Source organism: Montipora foliosa, chromosome 3, assembly GCF_036669935.1.
Source record: "Montipora foliosa isolate CH-2021 chromosome 3, ASM3666993v2, whole genome shotgun sequence".
NCBI classification, from domain to species: Eukaryota; Metazoa; Cnidaria; class Anthozoa; order Scleractinia; family Acroporidae; genus Montipora; species Montipora foliosa.
Window position 1 is genome coordinate 29001717 of NC_090871.1, and position 27500 is coordinate 29029216.

General features: G+C 39.5%; 1 long non-coding RNA gene and 1 pseudogene across 2 annotated transcripts in view; both read right to left on the reverse strand.

The window, feature by feature from the left end:
• LOC137997248 (uncharacterized) overlaps window positions 1-6392 on the reverse strand; it is a 21280-nt gene extending 14888 nt beyond the window's left edge. Inside the window, exons 1-2 of one of the 2 annotated variants that reach the window (XR_011122437.1) lie at window positions 6374-6392; window positions 4171-4252 (exon numbers count right to left, since the gene is read on the reverse strand). This is a non-coding gene — a long non-coding RNA (uncharacterized lncRNA). Of the gene's footprint in view, window positions 1-4170; window positions 4253-5423; window positions 5443-6373 lie in introns of those variants that run through there. The other variant, XR_011122438.1, reaches the window with a different exon arrangement.
• Window positions 297-2411, reverse strand: LOC137994180 (uncharacterized; annotated as a pseudogene).
• Window positions 6393-27500: the final 21108 nt, after the last annotated feature.

Genomic DNA, 27500 nt, shown 5'->3' on the forward strand with positions numbered 1-27500 from the left:
TAAACTTTGTTCCCTGAACAAAGGATCCATTTGTGTTGTCATCCACCTTGTGGAAATGCTGAATAAAGCCATTATTATTATTATTATTATTATTATTATTATTATTATTATTATTATTATTATTATTATTATTATTATTATTATTATTATTATTATAAACAGGCAACAAGCAAGGACTACCGTATGAAGCGCCTAACATGATTTTTCCTAATCCCATCTGATGAGTTTGCGAACACAAACGATGACAGTGACGACAGTTCTGAGGATGAATCCGCAAACAAGGGAGGTCTTACGAAATGGCTCGCTGGGCGTGAACCAAAACAAACCATTATTGTTGGCGATGATGATGAACGCCACCTTGATGCTATGGCAAATCCAGAAGGTGGGTGTTATGATCAGTGTCTAACTTTTGCAGCAAGAGAGGCTTTTTTGCTGGCGCAAAATTGAATCGAGGTATTTGCAAGCATGTTTTCTATTCATTTACAATTCTTGAGGGTGTTAACCAACGCAAATGCAGCATTCAAGTCGCAAGTACATTTCTGTAATTCCAGATGCAGTTCACTGCTACAACCCTAGACAAAATTAATTTGATTGGGACACCACTGTGCACGACTCTCTGTACTCGCTATCTCATTCTGTTTCCCTCCCCCATCAATCAATGATGAACCCCTGGTACTCAGCAACACAACTTAAGTTTGGATATTCAATATTGAAAGAGAGGAAGAGGAGGTAAATAGCACATTTCACTCAATACAAATGTAAGTCTTTTGCTTACCAGGGTTTTGAATTATGCAGATGCTCTTGTTATCTTTGTAAAATAAATACTTCAATAAAATTAACTTTCTGGGCACTTTTCCAATTTTTGCTGATATATTGGTTCAAAGAAGGACCAGAGAAGGAGAATTAATTCAGTGCTGATTTATTTCAGATGCCAACAGTATTGATGACTTCCTTCTAAAATGTGCCGGAGACCAGAGTCTGAGCAGTCCGGCTGCTTGTGGTTGTAACGTAGTGGAAGAAACAGTACTAAGTCTAACTCCTAAGTCCTTGGAAGAGGCACTGGAACAGCCACTGAATCAGTGGTTTTCCAATCGAGCAATTCACTTCCATTGAAATTACCAGAAAAAATATTGTTAAAAGGGCATTTGATTGCTTAGAGGATGAAGATCTAAAACTAAGGGTAACAGTTAAGTTTATAGGGGAGGAAGCAGTTGATTCTGGAGGGGTAACAAGAGAGTTTTCTGAACTCTTGCGTGGTTTTAGTGTGTATAGTACACTTGTAAGGGGTGCATACCCTAATGTCAGTTTTAGGCACAACGTAGAGGCATTGAGCAAAGGCTTGTTTGAGCTGTTGCTATTGCACTGGTAAATGGTTTCCCAGGACCCAATTTCCTTACTCCTATAGTAGCAGGGTTTTTATTAGACATCCCTCAAGAACCACAATTGGAGGAAGTTCCATGATTACTTAACTAAACGTTCAAAACCTTCACGTTTTCAAAATTGTCCTGGTTTATTGTTCTTTAGTCTTTGGCAAAATGAAGAAGCTTTTGAAACAAATTTCCTGCCTCTAGAACAGATGTGGGATGAACAAGACCATTTCTTTCCATCACATAGTGAAAGTACTCCTCCCAGATTGGGTCAGGGTCCTCATCGCCTCCAAGTTCTTGCAATTTATCTTCCATTTCCCTTAGCTTGTCAGAAACTGGAATTAAGCAGTCCCTTCGTCCGAATTCTTCTGGCAAGAAGTACATCATATCTGGCACTCCAGACACAGTAGCATACTTTGACTTTCTGATGCGGTGTGGATCTCATCGGTGAGGTCGAGAATGTCAGATTCGTGCAAATCATTGAAAAAATCAATCCATCAACTTAAGCGCTGTCTTCTGAAGTGTGACCAGTAACCTTCTCAGTATTCTTTGGTTTCTGGTACTGTTCACGTATTTATGAGCTTTGGAAGCGGCATATTCGTCAAGACCTTCTGCACGTAGGTTGCACAGCGTTGCAGCCAGTATTCCATTCTCAGTTCCACGGTCAGTGTACACACGTACTGGGCATCCATGGGCAACTTTAACACTCCTCAAGAAATATCGTGCAATTAAGCGTGGATTCTTGTTTGAACGTTGAGCTTCTAACCATATAATTCTCTGACGAAAGCTATCGACACACCCATGAATAGAAAAGCCCAACGGCTTTAGTGTATCATATCCATCGATGTGCCAACAGAAATTAGCTCCAGGTGACACGTACATTCTGCGATGGAGACGCCGATGCTTCCTCTGTTCCACTCCACAAGAATCAACTTCCCTCATAAGTGACTCAACCAATCGTCGAGGAACATGAATTTTAGGTCTAAGGCGCTGGACATGCCAATATAGTTCTGTAGCCACTGAGGCCGTTTGGACCAGTGCAAATTTCGAGCATAATCAAGTCTTTTACGCGTTCGACAAATTCATCATTCACAACACCCCGTCTTCTAAGCCCATAGTCTTTCAGTCTTCGTTTCAATGTACGTTCGTTCATATCTAAACGATGATGTTTTCCTAACATCAGCGTTATTTGCCTGTATGTAAGGCCTCTATTGAAATAATATTCAATAAGATCTCTTTCGGGTCCACTTGACAAACCTTCATTTAAAATTCTTTCTCCATCATCAACCTCAGCACTCGCCTCAACATCGCTAAAATCGCTGTCGTCAAAATTGGCGCCAATACGGCGCCAACCAATCAATTGGTTCCAGTTCTTCGCATCTACCTGCGCGCGCACACTTTTTCGTTTTGTTTGCAGCGTGCAGTATTTTTTGCTTGCAGCGAGTAAATTTGTGTGTATATTCTAATTCGCTGCCCCGTTCAACCGAATATAAAACATTTATCATGTAATAAGAAACCACTTATGGGGTGTGTCAACACGAGCCGTGTATAACCGTCTTTATTATGTCTCAATCAAAAAGTACATAGAATTATCAAGGATGTCTGCGCAAAATAACAAAAACTAAAAATACAGCTGAACAATAACTCGTACTGTCTAGCAAAAAGTCGACAACAATCTGGACATAAGCCAATATAATGTAAATACAAAACATGACAAGCCAATACTTGAAAATAGTAATCGAATTCAGCCATTGGGTATTTTAATTTGGACGGAGAAGAAGCGGTCGTATGACTCGAATGAATACAAATGAAGACAACGCAATATAGACACCGAACGCCCCGCTAATGAAGCATTGTGACAAAGTGTCACATAACACCCAAAGGAGGTTACGTGACCCATGATAAATACATTGGCATTGCGTGTTTGTCATTGATAGTTTGCAGTGAACTCGAAGTTTGTTGGCAGTGTGCCGTTTTATTTTGTTGTTAGTTTGTGAATTTATTTCATTTGCAGTTGATTTTGTCAATAGCTTGTGAATTTATTTTGTTTGTAGTGTTCTGATTCAATTTGTTAATAGTTTGCGAATTTATTTTGTTTGTAGGATGCGGATTTATTTTGTTCGGAGAATGCTGAGGTATTTTGTGTCCAGTGGGAGAATTTATTTTGTTTGTAGTGCATTACATTTTGCTAGATGAGCGACGTTTTGTAACATGTTGTTAAATTACTAGGAAAGGTGTGTCCTTTATGGGCTTCTGTACTTGAATAATATGTTAATGAAATAGCATAGGCCGCTCGAGTCACAAGTAAACACAAAGACCGTAAGCAGTGGTTTATTCCATCTTAATACTCCGTGTTTCTGCGAGGTTCAACAAGAACTTTTAAACAATTCAGTTTTAAAGCTTTTACATATAAATCGCAGCCAAACTGACATATTGGACGTAGGCGAACGGACTTTAGACGTAGGCGAACAGACGGTAGGCCGACCTCTCCATCATTAACTATGCTATAATCCATTTTCATAACGTTTCAAAAATATCCACCAGAAAGTGATAGCGCTTGCTGGGACAAAGTCAAGGCATAAGCAAAATGAAGCTCATTTGAGACAGTCACAAAGCCTTGTACTCAAACTCTCAACAAACTTAGAATTAATATCAATAAATTATCTTCACGCACGCACACACACAATATATAACTCTTAGCTATTTACAATAATCGCTTTGGTTGTTCGGGCGTTCCTGGCGAAACGGCGACAAAGGCTGGAGGTCTAATTGAACCATCCAACACAGAAGATGTTGCACTTACCTTAGTTTACTCTGACGTCTCCAGATGAAAATGACTCGACCTTGTGGCGTTGTCGGATTCATATCATAGAGTCTCGTGACCCCTATCAGGAATGGATTTAAGACGTCATTCATCTCATCACGTGGTTTTTGAGTGATTTAAACATACTGTATTGTATCAAGACCACCTTATCTGTTTTATAGATCGTTTTCACTGTCACGCAATAAAAAAATAAATCGAAAACCATCCAGTGGAAAAAGTCAAGAATTCGTGATGTTGTTGAAGATAAATGAAGAAGACACTTCTCCAAGTTTTAGGCCTGTGTCCCCAAACTTCAGATATTCGTCGAAATGTTTCGCAGAAATTTACAGAGCCCAGTATGAAAACGCCATGTTGGTGTACATCTGTGGTGCACCAATATGGCGGCCGGAAAATAGTGTCAACATCTGTTACTTACTTTGGCTATCTAGGCGAGTGATCATCTGTACTGAACAAACAGCTATTTACCTAAGCACTTTTCCTAATGCGTTAAATTCTAAAAAGGCTCAAAACCACGAGATAAATATATATTTCTCAATAAACTCGATCGTCGCCTCGTGTCACGCACCGCTATAACTCAGAAATTCAAAATGCTCTGGTTTCCAAACGAAGCACGCTATTGAGCTTTAAAATTGCAAATGGATACAAATTTACCGCCTCTTATGCCTGATGAGGATAAAAACTTTCGTGGCTCTTTAGTTTTGGATTTTAGAAAATGATGACGTCACGTGAAAACGATCTATACCCTGCCAATCACTTGCATGTCACTGAATAAAAATGTCAACATTTATTTCATGGACTGTAGAGAATGCCGCCAAATGCCAATATAATAGATAGCTAGGCTCTCCACCAGGTACTCAAGTCGTCCACACTCAAGTGACTTTGGATAGTTGATTTCGACTGACTTCCAGAGGACGTGCGCGAGAGAATTTGTGATCTCAACATCTTCACTGTCATTCAGGTAGGCGTGGATCAGCAATGTGGCATTTGTTTTGTTTGATTGGCAGTTTTTCTCAAGTTCCTTCCTGTAATGCAAAACACTCTAAGGGTAACCAACGAGAAAATTAAGCCAAAAGCCTTTAAGAGACATTTCTAAGTTCCTTGTAATGTATGAAGACCGTCTAAAGAGATGTTTTTATAATTTGATCTGTTCGGATATCTTAGCTTAAAATTAAAGTGTCCGAAAATTTTAGGGAATGATATCTTCATTTCAGAAATTGCTAGCTGAACGTTACCTTCTAAGAACTTGAGATGTCACACGGTAAACGAGAGGGAAAATGTGAACTCGAGGGAAAATATCTCACGAGTAGAAATAGTTCTATCGGAGATCAAGTTAATCAGAGCCAAGATTCGTTTCGTTACAGGAAGTGGCCATGGCGTACTTATAGGGAGCGTTATTTTACCCTTGTCAAGTCACGCAGTGATTATAATAACGTGAATTTATAATTTCAGATGACAATCTCGTTGCCGTCGCCGCTGTCTTTGCTTAAGCTCCCTATTAGGAAGTTTAAGCGACGGCAACGAAAACGTCACTCCAAAATGTAACTTAACGCTATCGCAAGCATTTGGCAATTATTCATTCTTGTTCACCTTGTACAATACGGGGCGAACTATCCTGTAACTGGATGGGTAAGAACGGTTTTAAAATTAAGATAGAATAGAAAAATGAATGGTTCATTGTTACATTCTCGCGTTGTCATCAAAACCTAAACTGCAATTTTTGCAAGAGGGATATCGTCTTCACCTGAGCTATCACTCCCAACTTCCTGCAAAACACAGTATTCGCTTGTTTCTTGCAGAAGGAACAACACCGTAGTGAAAAGCAGATTCATTTTTTACTATATAATTTTTGTATTTGTTAACAAAAAGAGACAAAAGAGAGATTTCTTTTGTTATGATTTTAATTTCGGTTTAACAGTTGTATTTTACGAACAAAGGTAAAATTGTACGTCGTTAAAGCTGCCATGCTTTAAATTTATTGTTAGCTATTTCAACAGAATCAAGCCCTCGAACATTAAAATAATATATATTTAACAATGTGCCTATTTGATGATAAAAATTACGGGCAGAAACATACTTATTAAAGACAACGTTTCAGTGTCCTCATGACACCATCATTAGGTAAAATATAATATTTTACAGATAACTCGAATATTAATGTTCAAGATTAAGTTCAAAGACTTACGCGCACAGAGTCAGCTGATTTTTGTTCCTTGAACGGTAGAACAATTCGTACTGATTGCGGGACAGGTGTAGATTTGCGTGGAGGTGCTGGTGTTTGTTTGGATGTGATGAAATTAGAGATCATAGAGTGAACAAGATGTTCAGGATATGCCAACTGTAGGAATAAGGTCTTGAGGCGGCTACACTCTTCATGAAATAATGACCAGTTAGATGATAGCTTGAAAGCTCGGTCTAGCATGGTAATAATTAAGGATTTCTTATAACGATTATCAACGTGACTATTATAATGTAACAATAGACCCATATTGGTCAGTTTCACGTATACACCAGTCGTAATATTCTGACCGTCTTTTCTTCTGAAAGATCTTGGTAAGCTGTTAAACATCGACTTATGCCCAGTCTTTATTTCTCGAAAAGTTGGAGAAGATCTCAAACATCAAGAAATCAAGCCCGCGTTGGTCAATGAACAATCAGTCGTTTACAGATTTGAATGTGGCTGTTGTGATGCCAGCTATGTTGGTTCCACGCGTCGACATCTCTACCAACGGATCGATGAGCATAAAAGATCTGGTTCGATATTCAATCACAGCCAAAGTCAACATCAATCAAGAACAATAACATCTGACATGTTTCGCATTCTTAAGAAATGCTCATGCAAATTTGATTGTCTTGTGTATGAAATGTTCCTTATTCGCGAGCACAAACCGTGTCTGAATATCCAAAGTGACTCGATAAAGGCAAAACTTTTCACCTAGCCTCTAGGGACTTTGAACTTAATCTTGAACATTAGTATTCGAGTTATCTGTAAAATATTATATTTGACCTGATGATGGTGTCATGAGGACACCGAAACGTTGTCTTTAATAAGTATGTTTCTGCCCGTAATTTTTATCATCAAATCCATTACATTATTATGTTTGAATGTGCCTATTCCTGTTTAAAAGAATAGGATGACCCACCCCCAATGGGTCGCTGACAATCGAACAACCCACCCCTTGCTAAGACCTGCTAAGGGCTCAAAAACTGATGACCCACCCCCTTTCTGGTCCGGCCCACCCTATACTTTTTGACCAGTCCCTTAGAGACCTTACGATCTAAGACGGCGACGGCCGAGAAAACGTCATTTAATATTGCTAGTTTATGTTTCTTAAAGAGTTTCGTCATTATTCTAGTTTGTTCAACTTCCACAGAGTTGAAAATAACAAAGGAGACTTTTGTCTGATTGGTTGATGGTTTTGCTTGTACCCAGGTTTTTTCACACACGCGCGCGAAATAACAAACAAAATGGCGACCGAAGATGTCTGGTTCGATTACTTGCTCCAGGGAGTTTTATAGCAGCAGCGACGTGTACACCTTTTCTTCTTTCGGAATAGCGGTATTTCAGTGGCAGAAGCTAATTCCCTTTTTTTAAGTCTTTCACTCTGGCGTGATCGAGTTTTCGTCCGTGACATTTGGGCAGATTTTCTAGTTAAAATGTTGCTGGATGTTGTCATAGATCGATTGAAGTGGTTGTTGAGGCCCTGTTAGGGGTAAATTCCGACAAGCGACATGGCGACATGATAGCCACGAACTGGCGACGACCGAGAAACTATTTCAACGAATTAGCGAAAGCGCCACAAATGTCAAGACTGACCGACAGCGAATTTCAGAATTGTGAATGTTCTGCGGACTGCGGAACATTTGTGCGTACACAATTCGTCGTAATTACTTAGTAATGATCATTGTTAACAATAATGGCCAATTATGGCTAATAAGGGTCCAATAAAGGCGAACAGAAATACATCTCATTTTACTGCTGTTTTGATTGTTCATTTCATGTGATTGACGTATTCAGTGCATCACTCCCTTTGAGGACTTTTCCGCTTTTCGTATCACGTTCTCCCTGCATGACCCACGTGCGCACTCCATCAGTCTGTAAGAGATACTTCTATCTCTATTGATCGCGTTCATCTCAGTGTTCCAAATCGTAAGCGAGTTATTGAAATACATCACTATCAGAGTCATAAGCGAGTCGTCGGAGTGCCGAACTTATGCACGGTCAGAGTCACGTGACGGGTCTGTTCAACATCAGAGACCGCGCTATTGTTTGACCCTTTGAAGTTTGCCGAGTTTCATAACCAGTCCCCTCTACTATGATTTTTCACAGACCTTTTGTAAACGCGTGCCTTACAGATAATGAATGGTCGATAATGTCCTTCCTCCTGGGTTGTTTTTGTTACAGAAAAGCACAGTCTGACAACTAAATCAGGGTTGAACTCGGAAGAAACATTAGACTCTTGCACTACTAGAATTGTAGAAACGCTATTATAGCTCGCTTGCTTTGCCAGATTAGGTCTTTATTCACTTGTATAGTTTACCAGATGGAATTTCATTGACTTCAACAACTATTCCAAGTAGTCTGAATAGGTATTAAACATTAAAAAAGGTCTCAAAACCCTGGGCTTAAAAGTACTAAAGATAGAAGCCGTATGTTCCGTTGGCGTCGTTCCAGCGAATGGGGATTGTCAGAGGGGCAACAAGCTAAAATTTATTAATGAAATTCCGACAGGTGACACAAGAATGCCCGAAGTTGCGACATAGCTAGCTGTGAAATTCAGACGGGGGACATGGGCCCCCCCCCCCCCCCCCCTAACAGGGCCTCGTTGTTCAGCCGAGGCCGTGCTGTCAAGTCTGCTTAGGTAAGATGAATTCGCTATTCCTTTCGTTTTGTATATAATCTCAAGCCAACATAAGCTAGCGCAGCTTATTAAATTCCCTTTAAAGAATCAATGTATTTTACCTTACTTCTTGTCCACAGAAACCTTATAAGAAATTCCAGCGTTATTAAGGTCCTCTCCTTCACCAGTTCCTAAATTTTAACTAATAGTTACGATTAGAAACGTGTGTGGAGGATTTACTAAATCACCATGGATTGAAATCGGAGGGTAGATAATAAGGGTACTGTACATGTAGTAAGCTGAAGGAATGAATATGCAAGCTATTCTTATTTCCTATTTTTCTGAGCCTTTTGAATTCGCTGGGTTTTCAGGACAAATTACCTATTTTGTGTGCTCATGTCTGGAGAAAAATGTAGTAAGCTTGCACTTCATGTCGATTTAAAAACAACTAGACCCTCCGTGAGGGTACACTGGGTTGCCTGTGGTACGTGAACCGTTCCAGACAATTTTTTCAAGTTGGGGGGTCATCAAGACCATGTAAGGGGTCACCCAGAAGTCATACCAGCAGAGGCCCTTTGGCTCACAGGTTCTCACACGTTCGTACGACGAAACAGGTCTGTCCTTGCGTAATATGTAGCTCTAACAGTGCACGATATTGTTTTGGTATTGTCTATCATTGTAGTTAAGTGCCATGGTAGAAGCCTTAGGTAAATAGCCTGAGAAGACATGTGGTTACTAGCAAAGTACTGAACCCAGAAAGATTGAGGAAAATAAATGGGAAGTGAGAAACATTGGCTTCTTGGCTGACATGTTGATAAACTTCTTTTCACCACAAGTTTACGCGTGCCCTCTGAGCATCTGACATATACCCCTTCGTAAAACAGAAGCATTGGACCGAAAATACTATTAACGTTAACAAATGCAAATTCAGCAAGGTACAGATTTTGTTAGCTTGCTTTATGCAAAAACAAATATTGATGCAAAAGTAAATAAATATTGATACACAGTTTTTAGAAAGGGCAGAAGGAAGTTTCCAGGACGGTCGCTCGAGAATAACATATTTACAACATGAAAACAACATTAATTTTGAACCGTGAATATAGAATATAAACAGTCACGATCAGCGACAAACATTTTGGGAGATTTTTGCTACGTTCAGTTTTGTTATTGTACGTTTTGGCTGCACAAATAAATCGCAAATCGAAAGTGACATCGCCGGAATTCAGCGGGCGCCGTGATTAAGTTACCGCGGCATGTTTACTTGCCAAATAGTGAAGCATCTGTGTCAAGTGATGGCAAGATACCGGGTTTTAGTAAGTTTCTTTTTCTGTCAAGTGTTATAAAGTTTGACAATAAATGAGCGAATTCAAAACAAAGATCACAATCGCCCACCATTGTTTCTGCAAAGTCAAAAATTTACTCTCCAAGACGAGGTTATTTATCACCAGGTAATTCCATCATTTTGGAAATAGCAGCTACTTTATTATTCACCGGTGTCACAATTTTTTGCTGATTTTGGGGCTCATTTTGTTGAAACTCAAGCACGCTTCCAACAGACCTGTTTGGTGTTTGGGAGAGCCATTTCGCTGTCATTTCGTCAATGTGGCTTTCTGTGAGCATACACGTTATTATTTTTTTTATTTTCTCAGCTGTTTCGTCAGCCATCGGTTTCAATATCTAAGGGCCTGGAGTTGTCAAGATCGTTCAACAGAACTTGCCCCTCTGTTATTTTTTCTTTTTTGCTCATTATTACGGTTGTGGTTCCTTTGTCGGCTTTCTTCGCAATGATAGTTTTGTCACGTAATAGGTCCTTCAATGCACGCCTTTCACCGGATGATAGGTTGTCCTTCGGCCTCTTTATAGGAATGTTTGCTAGTTCAACTTTTACCTCTTCTAGGAAGGTTTCTAAGGCCACTGATTGTTGGACCGGTGGTTCCCACGTTGATTTAACGTAGAACGGGTGTTGTTTGTTTTCTTTCCCGTGAAAGATGTATTGGAGGCGCATTCGTCTTGCGAAAAGGTTAAAATCTCTTAAAAGGTTGCGCGTTATAAAGTCTTCATTTGTCACGGGTGTTGGAATAAACTTTAGACCCCTTGATAACAAGGTTATCTGTTCATCTGTAAATTATTTATCTGATAGGTTCTTAATATGCTGTATGTGGTCTTTCGCCGGTTTCGGGAAAGGTATGAATACTTTCTGCGCCGATTTCTCCAACTCTTTTAGTGATTCCGCCCATTTTTCTGGATATCTCGAGTCTCTCATACATTTGCTTTGTTTTGGTCGCAATGTTTGTCTGACTCTGTGCGGGGGTCTCATGGGATCTCGCGCTGACAAATCAATTATTAGTAATGGTGCGCTTCGCTATTAGGCATTTCCATTACTTTTCCTATCCACATGCAAATGCTGCCATTTTGTTCCTACTTTTAGCAAAAAAACCGATTTTCTCTTTTTCTGACCATTTTACCCACTTAACACCCTGTAGGGAAGATATTTTTTTATCTATTGTCATTGATGTGCCAACCATATGCTCACTGGTTGTTGAAACAAAGGGTCTTTTGTTCCTGTGGTTGGCACATCAATGTTTGTCAACAGATATTTAAGGTTAAGCATTATGTCAGTAAACATTGTCTAATCTATCTATTATTCGCTTATTCACCCATATTTACTATATGGCTGCCTATTGCGGGGTAGTAATTATGAAAACCCATTGTCACAGCTTATAAAATTGCAAAATAAAGTTATTAGAATCATCAATGATGTACCCCTACCCCTCGTTATGTTTCCTTAGGTCTATTAAAATTTCACGAAATTGCTTAAAATGTACACATTTAGTTATGCATGATTGTCTTTGTGGTGATAAGCCATGTAATTTTTTTCCATTTTACTGGTTTCGGAGGAACATAATCATTCAACTCAGGATACATCTGTGCAGTATCTATTTCTTCATGCTATAGCCAATATAAGAAAATTCTGCCTATCCATTATTGGAAAATACGTTTGGAATGACCTTCCTCTTTATAATCGAAACAGCACATCTAAAATCCTATTTTAAAAACGCAATTTTTGAACACTATTTTGCTCAGTACTGATTTCCTTACTTGCTGGTATGTACTCCAGTATTCCTTGTTTATAAGTCTAAATATCCTGTTCTGTAGATTGAGTACTATTTAAAATTAATTAAGAATGTAATATTTTTCTGTCTCTGAGATTGTTGTTAACTTGAATGTATTCATATTATGGATTATATTCACAAATGTTTTACCTGTTATGTCATTTTGGAATGAATTTATATACGAATGAGTGTGAATCTCCTTTTTAGTCAGTTGACTTTATACCATTTATTTCTATTGTTGGTATAGTGCATATAAAATATTTAAATGAAATTTAACATAGTTAACGACTAGGAGCTAGTCTGGTCAGTAGTGTTTTGCGGACGGTTGTTAGTGTCTTGGCCGTCTGTTAGCGTTTTTTGAGCGTTTTGGTGCGTTCTGTAGCGTTTGATATATTTACATAGTTTACGACCGGGAGCTAGTCTGGTCAGTAGCGTTTTTGCAGGCGTTTGTTAGCGTTTGATGCGTTCTGTAGCGTTTGCAGCAGTCTTAAGGTTGTGGGAGCCCTGGGGCTGACATTGTCCAGCGGTATTCCTGGTTAGTGCATGGAGCGTTTGATGCGTTCTGTAGCGTTTGCAGCAGTCTTAAGGTTGTGGGAGCCCTTGGGGTGACATTGTCCAGCGGTATTCCTGGTTTGTGCATGCGTTGTTGTCCCATGTGTTTGCAGCGTGTTTGTTGCTCTGTTGGCCTGGCGTTGTGAGTCGAATTAGTAGTTTAGTGTTTCTCGGCGTTCCCTCCCTATCCCCCCCCCCCCCCCCCTTTTTATTCTTTTTTATATTTTATTTATTTATTTTTATTTTTATTTTTTTCTTTCCACTGAGCTATCTGGCTCAAGTGTGACGGGTGCCTGAAGGGGGCCTGGCGCGGGGGGCTCGTGGCTTGGTTGCGGGTCGGGCAGGCCAGTCGGGTGTTCTAGCGCCTTGGGGATGTGACTGCGGTTGCAGCCCCCGGGCTTCTTGGGCACCTACCCTCCACTGGCGACTTGGGCGTTAAATTACGTCATCTGTAATCTCGTTTTTTTCCCTCTTCTGAAGCAGTTTTATACAAATGTAAATAGTACTTAGCTTCTCCTAAGATGAGTAAATTTTGTACCAAGAAAACGTGTAAGTGCATTGTAAATAATAAAATAGTAAATATTTTAACTACGAATCAGTGTCAATCTCCACATTTTTGTGCAAAATTAGTATTTGATGCATCCACAATGACTGGATAGCATTGAGGGGGCGTCCAATGATTGTTCTTCCAACAAACAACTAGCTCGAAGTTACAGATTTGTATAGAACAATAGGCTCACTTTGCTAGTCGCGCGGGCGCGCTTTGCCACTTTTAAATTTAAACTGTTTAACTCAAATTATTCTTCTGATATTTGTGTGTCGGCTGTTAAAGGTGATTCCCGTATCACGAATTATTTTCTAAGATTTGGCCACGAGAACGCATGAGCTGCCGACTTGAGTTTCGTTCTCCGAGTTAGAATTACTTGTGCGCGTCATTTCATCAACTTTAAACTTTCGCAGCTTAGGGCAATATGACAAAATACAAATTGAAAAAAGCTTCAAATTTAATGCTTTTTCAGTGATTTTCAGACGTGAAAGTTTGCCAAATCAAAGACAATAGGAAAGAGTGAGATGATATCATAACAAGATTTGAAGCCATTTTGTAGACAACACCGTATCACACGAAACCTGCTGTGTTGAACCTTGCCACTTTAAATGACAATTTCTTTACACATATTTTCTTTGGTTGTTGGGCTTACTGCAGCAAGGGAGAATTCTCGTATCACGGCCTATGACAAAAGTCTCGAAAAAGGGAATTAAAATATTTTTTGCCAAGGGAATTTAAATAATCTGGAGCACTCGTAAAGTAAAGCTTTGCGTCTTGGGCTTAATCTGTTATTTTCAAGATTCAAAATCAGCCCTATATCTTCTCCAGAACAATTCCCGACTCTACTTCGACCGTGTGGTTCAAAATTTCAACGTTGGGAAGCTTTATAGCGAATTGAGATGTTCTTCACCAGTGAGCTGCCATTTCTCGACTCCATCTTGTTAGCTGATTCATCGTTGTCCTCGCTTCAAACGCCAGTTTACCCATATTTTTTAATGTTAACTCACATTTCAATTTAAACCCGACTTACTTTATTATTAAGCAGCACTCCATTCTGAGTTGAAGTCTCTTAAATAAGGAAAAACAACGTCAGGAAGGCAAAACTATCCTCTGCTCCTTACAAGTTCTGCAGTTCATCGCCACACGTTTGAATCGCCATCTTCGCTTCATTTGTGATCCCTCACCGTATTTCGCGTTGTATTGAACCAGTATCAGTCATAAAGATAAGGTAATGCCCAAGTCTTTCAAACGACTGATCATCATGCGATGAATATTAACGATGCCATAACTACATCCGCCATTTCTCATGTTCCCACGTTTTGAATGAATTTGACTAAATTTCAAGGGCTTTTCAGGGTAATGAGGCGCATGCGCAACATTAGTTTCCTTTGTTGTTGAAACCACCATGTTGAAACTAAGAAAGAAAAGCAAAGATGTGCCCTGTGCACTTGCGCGTCTTCCTTAGAACTTGAGATTTGGTCATTTCACGTTGCTGATTGGCAGAGAATGAGAAAGAATATTCGAATTTTAAAGCGCACGTGCAGAGCCACTGTTTTCCTCATTTATGTCTATTGTTTGGTGGCCGTCCTAGATAATAAGGTCCCTATTACTTCAACAACGCGAACGTGGTAAGTGCGCCACTTCCTGTAACGAAACAAATCCCAGACACTCTTATTAGTCGGGCATTTCAACTTGAGTAAAAATATCTCCCGCCACGGGAAACAGTAACAATTTAGCACCCTGGGCAATGATTACATCGTTTGCATTTGGCACCTAGCCTGACCACAAATATTATCCAGAGATTCTCACTGTTCGCATTCTCTGACAATCCAGCAAGGATGAAATTCATACATTTTACCTCACACGTAATCAATGGCTTTTCGATTGACAAATCCAGCACTTAAACTTAGTGCTAACGAGCAAAATCGAACAGAAATATTCAGATCCAAGATAGAATATTATGCTTTTTCGCACAAAAACATTTATCCTCCTGAAAAACGCCCTTTCGAGAAGGGATTTCTAATACTAAAAGCAAGCCGACTCACTCCGCCTACTAAGAACAGTACAAAACTCTGTATTACATTTCCTTGCGGGAACCGAGAAATCAATTCTCAGAGCAACAACTATAAACTTCAGTTGGCCAGTACCGAAAATGGCATTCTTGGCTTTAGCCCTTATAAACAGGTTGGATATATGAGGTAGTATCATCCAATCATTGATAAAGTCATTCCAGTGAACTCAGTCTTTACAAAGACTAATCCAGTAGTGAGCTGATCTCCAGAGCGGAACAATCAGTGTTCTTCAGCTTCACAAATTCTCTAATGATTATTAACTTTCACAGTAAGGTACGCAGGTTGACATAACCAATTTGTCTCATAAGCCCAATCTTGTGTGAAAGCATTGACACAGTTTGTCCCAGGCAGAAAATACTTTGAATTGAGTATTTATAAGGCTAAAATTCTTTAAAAAGTATAGTTTATTAGCCTTATAAATACTAGTCATTTTTACTGACCGAATATTATGGACACTTTGAATTAAACTGATATACTAGTATAACTTTCTTGTTATAATGAAATGCGAATCTATCTATCTGACATCGATTACACTGTGTAGTCATCATAATCATCTGACGCGCAGCGACGAGTTATATTAATCAAGTGATATTAATCCGTAACTTTACGAGGACCCGTTGCGTTTACTTGTTAATAACATATAGGGCAACATTTCCTTAACTTTGTTGATGCACCTCGATAAACAATCAGCCAAGCGGAGTAAAAACACTCATTCGCTCGCAAGCAAAGCTATAACAAACAGACAAACAAGTCAACTACTTCTTTACGTCCAAAACGAGTACGGATGATTGCTATTTATATACGCTCGAGAAAAAATTCGAGTTTCATTCCTAAACAAAAGCATCAACGATTTAACCAAATGTTTCAACTTTAACCAAAAGTTTTAATTTACCTGTGCTTTTGAGACTTCTACCACTTGAAAATAAGAACCCATTTAAAAACACGGATCCGTAAAAAAGCAAACGATCTGTTCACAGAAAGAACTTCTTCCACCAAGTTTGAGCTACTCACTCGTCCCATCAATGGCAAAGTATTCGGTGACCTTTTTTGTCGAGCTGCAAGATGCCTTGTTAAAAACGTGAAAGCCCTTGATTCACAATCGCACTACGCCGGGCGCCATGCAAATCGATCCAAGTTTTAAGCTTTTCATGCTCTTCTTCTTATCACTCAAGACTTCACCTTCCAGAGTATCTAGTTCTTGATCCCTTATGGCATTTTAGCGAATGCAACGCCGGCGAATGTATTAAAAGGCAAACTTCCACGAAGACGAAGTTGTTTTGCTGACCTGAACCAAAAAGAAGAAACCAACTGAACGTGGAAGCGATGCGTTCAGCCAATCAGGAGCGAGTATTTTTGGCAGCTCGACCAATCGTGAGCGACTAGTTTTGCTCTTTTCACAAACAAAATTAAGAAAAAATGCCCTCTTCATTGACCAATCAGCATACAGTAATTTTGCCCTCTATGTTATTAGTGTTTGAAATGCTATACATCAAAAAATTCAAACCTAATTTGAAAGTCCAAACGGACTCCATGCAGTTACGGTAACGGTAACGGTAGCGCCGAAACGTCGTCGATTTTTATTCAGCTCTTTAGCTTTTTAAATCTTAGAATGCTTTTAAGAAATGTTCTGTCGCAATTTTCATTGTCAAACAATTCCTGAGTTGAGAAAATTCAAATCATCCCTTTTTAATAATATCTTAAATTCCTGCACTTTTTTTCTTGATCTTACTGTATTTTAATGCTATTACCTTGTTGACTATTTTATTATATCTCTCAGATAATACGCGCGCTATGATTGGCTAAATTAGCGGGCCGTATTCTACAGTACGGCCCACTTTACAGCCCGCTAAATTAAAAATTTCGATGAAACATTATCTAGCAAGTTTTTCGTGTCGTTTCTGTTACATAAACTTATAACACTATTTGAATCTTGCAAGCAACTATTTCAAACAGCCAAGCTAAGACGATTTAGTTTTTTGGATTTTGACAAGACAATCTTTGTGGCAGTTGAACTTTCCGCTTGACTTTGACTAATTTCCTTGCCCGCGAGCCGGATTAACCTCAGAGATATAATAAATATCTTACTAACCTTGTCTTCTCGGTCCATACTGTAAGTTACAGATCCTCCTTTATTTCCCGGTCCGTAACTTACAGTAAGGACCTCGAACTCGGTTAGTAAGAGGTATTTCCGGTAGTTATTGGGTATTTGTTATTTAATATTTATCTAATTAGTTGATTATCCTCGGATACATTAGCATAATTGTTTGCTACCTTCAATTCGAACATAAATAAAGATTGTTGATTAAACAGCCGTTCAACAGTATCAAATGGCATCGTTGATCACGACTCAGCTCAAAGAGCTATCACAGTGTACGAAAAATTATTTTGAAATAGTCTAGATAAAAGCAATTAATTTTAAGAAAAACACGACACTCCTGAGTTTTACAACAGACATGTTTCGGCAGTTGCCTCTGCCATCTTCAGTGTGAAATGAACAATAAATTACAGTGAAATATAAATACTAGAGAAATTACAATAATAATAATGACAATAATTAAGACTATGACAATAGTGATTCAAAATTAAACAGAAAGTTTTAAATTAACATGTTTGACCTGTGCGTTAAGTGTTGGTTTGTCCCAAAATATGTGCAACGCCTCTTTGATTTTAAGAGCAAACCGCGAAGATACCTGATCGATGATGGCAAAATTGTCACGGGAGCATGCAGAGCGACATGCTAAGGAGCTCTCTAGATGCTTGAAAATGTGTGAGGCCCTGTCCGTTTCCAAGTATTCCCTTACACGTGTTTTGAAACGTCGGGTGGTCTCACCGACATAGCAAGCTGCACAGCCTGCACACGAAAATTTATAAACCACGCATGATCGGAGTCCATTGGGGATAGGGTCTGTCACACTAAAGAGGCTACCTACTTTGAAAGAGGAAAACGCTAACACAATGTTTGCATTATTACAATAGAAATGTGAAGGTCGACGAATGCTTTTGGGCGATGCTAGAAAAATAACCTATGTAAGGTAATTTGAAATAAAAGGTATTGGGCGCTTGTTCACCAGTTGATCTTACAGAGTTGCCTGTTACATGCGGAGTGACACTGCGGTTAATGATTCTTTCTATTAGCGTAGATGGATACAGGTTTTTCTTTAGGATGAATGTTATTGACGCGATTTTGAAATAACGTTTAATTTCTTTCGAGTTTAACAACTCGAATCATGGCTTGCACTCTTAGGGGGTATTTACACGAGACCGGAACGAACTCAGACATCCAGACAGGCATGAGTTTGTATCGGTTTGTATGCGTTTACATGAGACCGGCCTGGCAATGAACTCAGACCGATCTGACTTCGTCTCGGTTGCTGGACCGAGACGAGAAATTCTCTTACCTGCCTGAGTTCGGTTGCTTCTGCAGATACCGGAGCACAAATTACGTAAAACAAAAGAAACAAACGACAAAAAACAAAACAACTCCAACTAAAGACTAATCCCATGTGACCAAAAATACAAGGCTTTCCGGTACATGCAGATACACCCCTGAGTTTGTACCGTTCTCATGTAAATGACAACAAATCTCAGACCGGGTCCAGAAATTTCAAGCCTGTATATGCTTTTGGCTCAGTGATATATTTATTTGACAAAACATATCATTTTATCCCGAAGCACCAACCATTTTGTACCTATTTCATGTAAACGGCTGTAAAAAATTCATACCGGTACAAGTTCATACCGGTCTGAGTTCGTCCCAATCCATTGGTTTCAATTAATAACAGAAATTTTGATCAACGATAGGAGTAAACGCAGAATACCCGGCCACTATTGACTCAGTGCTCGAAATTAATGGTCGTCCGGTCGTCCCACACGACCAGAAAGTTTACCGGGCGACTAGTTTTTGGTAAAATTAAAAGGTTGGTTACCCGGAGATAAAACAACGGACAACCCAGCCAAAAACAGAAAATGTACTATATAAGCAGCATCCGACTCAATCGATAATTAATTTGCCGCAGTTGAGCATTTTCCCATGTTTTGAGTACCTGTAGCCTTTACACAAAATCATCAGATATAAACATTCACACGTAGCTGGCGATGGAGAACAAAGACTCCATTTTGAAAATGCTTAAACCCACAAAAAAACACAGGCGCACACTTAGAACTATGGAATACTCAACCTCCAACGCCATGCCATTGCATCCCAACACCGTTAAGGCGTGCATTAATCGTAGGGGGGTTTCCGAATGGGCAACCAAGCATTTATCAGGGCAACCAAACTTAGGGGTTGAGTTGCCTTTGCTTTTGAAACAGGGACAACTTGGATTTTTTTTTTTTTTTTATTTTGAGCACTGCTATTGTGTTCTTTTAGCGGAACCGTTTGAAGAACGAGGCATATAAAAATAAGCGCCATTCATATGCAAATATCTGGCCGGTTTTTTATTTTGTGTTTCAATACAGGACGGGGTAGCGATAACTTATTCTAAGACCAAAAGCAGCGCCGGTGACTTCATTACGGAGTACTGAAAATTATAATGCCAATCCCCTCAAGTTTGGTTTTGAGTTCGATGCAAATACAACTAACATTTTGGGAATGACAGAGCTTCCCCATGGCAACCCAGGAACTCATAAACCTGAAAATATAAAAAACTAGAGCGAGGAACTGGTAACTAGTTAAAAAGTGTGATAACAAAATCGTAACTTCCGGTAGACGATTGATGAAGCTACATTTAGAAAAATCCTTCCTTGTGGATCTACTGCTGGTGTTCTTTATGGTCTTCCTAAAATCCACAAAACTGGTTGCCCCTTTCGCCCGATTGTCTCCTCAGTTAACACATACAACTGCAATCTTGCCTCTTTTCTTGTTGATGTCCTTAAACCGATCTCCACCAACCAATTCACTATCAAGGACTCCTTCTCTTTTGTGGATTGGGCGAAGACTCATCAACACAACGATGAAATAATGTGCTCTTTTGACGTGTGTTCCTTATTCACGAACGTTCCACTCGACGAGACAATAGAAATTTGTCTTTCCAAGTTATACTCTCTTCCTGACCCTCCTGCCTTACCGCGACATGTCCTCAAAACCTTGCTCGAGTTTGCAACGAAGAAAAGCCACTTTGTATTTGATGGTCATTATTACGACCAAATCGATGGCGTTGCAATGGGGTCTCCGCTAGGCCCAGTATTAGCTAACATTTTCATGTGTGGCTTTGAACAGAAATGGTTGACTAATGTAGATTCTCGTCCCTCCATTTGGTTTAGATATGTGGATGACACATTTTCTTTGTTCGACAGTGAAGCCACTGCGGCCAGTTTTTTTCATTTTCTTAACACCAGACATCCTAATATCAAATTTACAATGGAACTTGAAGAAAACCAGGAGATTCCATTTTAGATGTCCGCATTAAGCGCAATCTCAACAATTTCACAACAACAGTACATCGCAAAACAACTTTCACTGGCCTCTACACCAAGTGGGACTCTTTCACTCCTAGAAAATATAAAATAAATTTAATCCGCACGCTCACCTATCGCTGCTTACGCATCTGCTCGAGTTCTTCCTTGTTACAGTCGACTCTCTTCGATCTAAAGAACACTCTCCTTTAAAATGGTTACCCAAGAGGCGTTCTTTGTTATAACATTGATGTTTTAAACAGACAAAAAAACAGGTCTGCTGAACCTGCCACCACTGTTCCTAAGAAAGATATCACTCTTGTCTTGCCTTTTTTGGGCTTTCAAAGTGAAGCTCGTACTCGACGTGTTAAATCTTGTATTAGTAAGTTTTATGGCTGTGTCAATCTTAGGGTTATTTTTCAAAACACTTGCAGGGTTGTCTTTTTTTCCCTACAAAGATCGTTTCAGTCGTTCTCAAAGATCAAAAATAGTATACAAAGCCAGTTGTTGGGACTGTGATTCCTTCTACATCGGCAAAACAAAAAGAAGATTGCATGACAGGAAGTCCGAGCATTTCAAAGCTCTTACACAAGTCGGCCACGCCTCTGCTGTTGCAGACCATACAATTTCTACCGGTCATAACATCAAATGGGACCATTTTGAAATCCTCGCAACTGGAAAGTCCGACTTGCAGTGTAAAATTAAAGAAACGCTATTAATCAGTGATTTAAAACCCTCTCTCAATGAAAACATTGGTAGCGAGAGGCTTTTTCTTTATTAATTTCTTCCGGAAGAATCGTCTACCGGAAGTTACGATTTGTTATCACACTTCTGAAAATATAAGCCGGAATCCGGGATTTACCGAAATTCGCTGGTCCTTAAAAATTGAATACAAAGAATAGACCATCGCAAATCAGCAGTACCGTTCCTTATATTTCTTTACAGAGAAAGAGAATTGAATTTTACAAGTCATTTTAAGGCACAGCATAGCATTGCCAATCCAAAAAACCCGTTATTGAACTCGGTTCTCTTGCAGTGTAGGGGCTTTGTCAACCATGCAACGATGCAAACTAGCCAATGGGCCATTTCCGAGTTCATGTCTGCCTCTTCTTCAACGCGAAGTTCTTCTTACGAAAATTAATTTCTCATTCATATGTAAAGTAGAACTAATTCGCACTTAGACTCGTTTTGAAGAGGAGGCAGACATTAACAATGAAAGGTCTTAATTTTTATAACTGATATGGCTAATAGAGCGTTTTCACATGACGTCACGGCGGCCATGTTGGTGTTCCAAAACAAAGGAATGGCGGCCATGATGGTGTACCAAACTAATCCTCCGGGAATTGAACTCTATTTTCATGCAAATACTTTCTTTTGTTTCAGTAATCCAATATGGCTACTGGTCACGTGAGTGAAAACGCTCCATTAACGCAATTATCGAGTGCTAACCATCTTAAAATTAGTGTTTAGACTTAAGAAAGGACCGAACAAAATATCTACAATCAAAATTGTTTGATCTTTTTCCAATAGAAGCGTTCAAGAGATCTACCAACTGCGTTATGAAGCTACAGTTGGGAGCAGGGCAATTTATTGGGTTAGTTTTTCCATGAAAGGACTATTTATGGGTACTTTACTGACTTTAAATATACCTGTCATTTAGTAATTCAGTAGAAAACCATGACCGGCCGCCGACCATCGATTTTGCTGGTTTTTTTTTTTTTTTTTTTTTTTTACAGAAAGTCACGCCTGATTTTTAGGTGGAGCACACAACAAATATAAATATTTAACGTTGCTGCAATTTTAATTTCTAAGAAAGCACGGTCTCAATTAAGTACTATACCGTTCAAGGCAGATATTAAAGAACATTATGCACCATGAACCCTTTAAAAGTAGGAAATAAACTTAAATCCCCTGCAAGTTGCTGGACCCCACCAGAAGGCCTCGCAGTTACTGGAGTAAATCCTAGATCCGTGTGAGCGAAAACGATAAACCCCGAATGATCGAGCGGAAAAGCCTCCCTTAAAGACGCGGGAATGATGAAAAACAATTCCGAACCCCCGCAGAAGGAGGAACACAGGAAAATGACCTCCAGCTGTCCCCCTCCCTTTCCTTAACTCTTGATTATCCTTTTATTAGAGGACCTCGAGAAACAACATGTAAACGCTTTTAGTCTCACATGTTATAACTTTTAATAAAAGACGAAGTACAACAAATTGGGGAAAAAGTGTAAAAAGAAAAAAAGAGAAATAACTGAATGTAAAACAATTTTAAGTAAAGAAATCTCAATATCGTCATAGGTATATAGGTTCGAGATCATCTCTTCATTTCACGTCTATTTCATTTTTCGGTTACGTGTAATCACACTGATAATGTCTATTAAATCAGTAGACAATAAGACTCGACTGGATTACACTAAGGCTAGGACTCTCTTAAAAGGTAATGGTTATGGTTTGCGACTGAGCCAAAAGGTAGCTACAGCATTCAATTGCCAAACAAATCAGTCAGTCCGTAACAGCCATAGACCGCACTACTTTTCGTGGGACTCCATTGTTATACGGCCTTGTTCAGCTGACTCGCCTTGAAAAGGGAATCCAAACAGGTCACCAATATCAATTGAAAACTCGTTGTCAAGCACGGAGAATCCCATCTTTTTTCCGATTTTGAATCCTGTGCCAACAAGCTTGAACTCAAGGGTGCTATCTTCCAGCTTCGCAGCCGCTGATACGCCAACTCCAAAGTGGAGATAAAGTGGTCCAACATTGGCTTCACTCAATGTGGCTCGGGCTATTCCTTCAGCACCCAGCATTATGGCATCTTTGTCAAGGCTCTCCAGATGATATCCAGCATTTGACCCCAATTGACCTCCTAGAAATCGGGCGATTGCTTTCTTATCCTTGTCAAGAACCTGAACGACGTACGCTTGTGCTTCTGCAGCTGCTGCTGATGCTTTGGGTGATAAAGCGGCGCTTGCATCAAATGTGAGCTCCAGGTAAGAGCATGTGAGATCACCTCCGAGGCGAGCTCCAAGTTTTAGCTTATTGCCTTCATTATTGTAGAACGTTAAGGCTTTGGGTTCCTCGTACGGCGCGATCATGTTTGGACCTTCCAAAAAAATGTCATTATTAAAAGATTAGTTATTGAATAATGCAGATCTAGAGTTTTGATTGGTCTAATTTCCATTGTAGATCACCATTACGTCAAATATGCCACAATTGTTGACTGACAGGTCAATTTACGCGTGCGCAAGGTACATTTATGGATCCATTGTTTATGGGCTACTAAGTTGGACTGGATCACTGAATAAGCTACTTTGTGGTAAATGAATAAACTTTACAAAGCTAAAATTATTGGTAAATTTCGCGAATTCTGTTGCACTCGCTCTAAACAAAGAGCGCAAACTGTTTTAAAGCCGTTAGAGAATGACGAATTCGAACACTTCATACAATAATAGTTTTCACGATATTCGCCTCCGCCTAAGATGCTGAACATGTCGCCCCTGTTTCGGATTTGCGACTGACAAATCGTCTTCCCTGTTTCTGATTTGTATCCGGACAAAATCAATCTTTAAGCCAGGCAACTCGATTTGCATCAGATCTTCTTCAACATCTATTTTTTCAATCGCTAACCTGCGAACAGTACTTTGGTTCTCCTCCTCTTCCTCAATACAATACAATACAATACAATACAATAATACATACTTAATTGACCGCTCCCCATAGGGGCTTTTCAGGGCCAATGAAACAATCAACGAAACAACAGAGCACAACAACAACAACTGGCCGGAGCCTAACCAGTTGGCTATTTACAAGTGCAGCTGGGAAGTTGAACCAGGGAGTACCAGGAACAAATTCAACGAGTAGTCAGAGCGGGTCTTGAACCCGGGATCTCCTGATCTCAAGGCAAGCGCCCTAACCACTCGGCCACACTGCCTCCATTATTGATTATAATGAATGTCTGTATCAACCTTCTAAAGCGCATTTAAAACCAGCAAAGTAAATTAAATCGAATTTACGGCCGGCAGTCCAACTCGTTTTCCCACTACGACTTTTCACTTCAAATTCGTCGCACCACGAGTCTGCAGTACGAGATTGAGACTTTGCGCATGCTCCTTAGACCCTGCTTCCAGATCTCGTACTCGTCGTCGGTGCTAAAACTCTATTATTTTATGACAAGCTCCGTAAGCGGGCAAATTGAACCAAATCACACGCTTTGATTGTGAGTGGGCAAGATGGAGCTATCTTGCCCGCTCGTTGGCTAAGCTGTTCAGAAGAGGCCCCCAGTGTACCGTTCTTTAATACAACTTTAAGACTCACGAAAGTTATACAAAAAAATCAACTGCTGTTTTAAGACTCAAATCCTCGTGGAAACGCCGCCAAAACGTTGTATTCGCTTTTCATATTAAGAATTTAAGTCACTTTTACCAACATTTCAACGTTATTACATCGAAATACTTGTTTTTCATAGCATCCGCCATTTTTGGTATGTAGTCAACATACTTATTCGAGAAAACCTGGAGCGAGGAGTGACGACGTCACTTACTCAACATAAAACTCGCCGCTACTTGAGTGAACAATGGAATACATGTCGGAAAGCGAAGCGTCGTCTTCTATCGATCATGATTTATCGACTTGGGAGTTATCGTTTGACTTCGAAAAAACATTCAACAACAAAGACTAAGGAATGCTTCTGCTGTTACTAGCGTATAAAACCTTTTGGCGGCGTTTCCACGAGGATTTGAGACTTTTTGAAGAATCGTGTTTTTTTCGTCAGAGCACCCCTTTGACTGAAATTTTCCTATGAATGGTCTGCCATTACTAACTGTAAAATCTTGAGATAGCTGGATTTAGGAGAAAATGACGTCAAAGAGTCAAGTTTGAGAATGCAATGCGTGTGTTTGCCCCGAATTAATATGCAGCAACGAGGGATGTCAAAATTGGGCGCGCAGCTAATTACGAGCTTTCTGGACACAAGTGAGCACGGGAGTTTCGGGATTTCATATTTTTAGGTAAATAATAACCTGCATTTACACGCTCAAATTTTAAGCCAGCGCGTAAATGACGTCACTTTCCCCTAGATCCAACCCTCTGAGGTACAATCGGTCAGTTTTGAACGTACTTAGGGGCGGACCATGAAATCGCAAACTTAGGGTCCTTTCGATTGGGAAAGCTGGATTTAGATCTTAAAATACGGATCTTCGGATTTCCAATCGAACACAAAATCCGAAAACGGATTTCACGACGGATTTTCTTAATTGAAATCCCTACCCGACATGGATTTCAAATTAGTGAATCTGCCACAAAATCCGTTTCCAGATTTTGTTTTCGATTGGAAATCCGAAGATCCAGATTTTAAAATCTACATCAAGATTTCCGAAACGAAAGCACCCTTACACTCAAACTAAACAGCCTTTGGATAAAAAAATCAAAGCTCAAAATGCGGGGGAATTGCGCGGGGAAATACACGAGCTACGTTACATCCAAATAAGGAATTTTTTAAACTCAAAACAATCCCAGCCCTGAATCAGAGTTAACGTTCAAGGTCATGAGTTTTTGATGTGGATCACAGTTCAAACATCGTCAAACGCTTAAAATGTTCCGTAACGAAATCCATTACGTTTTAACGCTAAAGGGTTTTTTTTTTACTTTTTGCATTCAATTAAATATTACACAGCTAAAGACTTTCGACTATAAAAAATATCTTTTCCTTCTTATTTTCTTCCTGAAGAAAGTCTTCTTACAACAATGAATGATTTGTCAGAAATCGGAGACCTGCGTTGTACGCAAAGTATTCTGGGATCGCCAGGGGGGCAAAGATTGAAAGCTTCCAGAAAGAAATGTACGAGAGAAAGCTGTGAAAAGTAGTAATGCTGCACAAATAATAAAACAAATCGCTGCGATTTGGTGAGACGCGGAGGTCAAAATTAAGTTATGTGATAACTGCGTTAAAATATGTCGATTAATACTCTTTCCGGCTTGCGTAAGGTTCATTGTGAAATCTAGCTATCCAGTAGTACAAACTCAGGAATATATTTTAGGGGATTGATTCAATAAAGCTTTTTCAATAGGCCATTTCCGAGTTGCTGTTTGTCTCTGTTTCGAACTGAGTCTTGGTGCTCAACTATTGAAAGGGAAACGACTTTGATTTGCATAAGAATACGAAACTCATTTCCATTTGCATGGTTGTGCACCAGGACTCGCTTTGAAACTGGGGCATGCAGCAACTCGGAAATGGGCTCTTGTTTTTACGTGTGTAGAGATTGTTCTTTTGTAATTAATTTAACGCGTTAGAACATTAAATTGGCTGCTATAATTAAGAGAAATCACGGTTGTGCGGGAGATGGAAATGTTTGCCGAATTGTTTACCGAAGGTGTGAGGGAAGTTTTTTTGAACATCATTCGCAGGTTTCCAAACCGTTACCTTTCTCTGCCGTCGAGTTCAGTGGAGGAACATGTTAAATAAGGACTGCAGCAACTCCGTTTAAATGTGCAGCGCTGCTCAAGAGACCTATATGTATTCGTACATTTTCAAGTCAAGAAAAAATGATTCACTTTTAAAGCCATAATGACACTGATTTTTGGTCTTCCATGGTGTCAAAGAGGAAATATGAATGTCCATGTTCTTGATGCATTTATTAATATAATTTTGTACTAGCCGAGCATACCTTATCACAATTTATAGCTCTGGACAAGATTTGTAGCTCTGCGCGTATTCAACACACGTAATGACGACTGGAAAGGCTTTAATAATGAGTCAATCTCTTCAAACTTATACCTGATAAGTTTGTATTATTTCG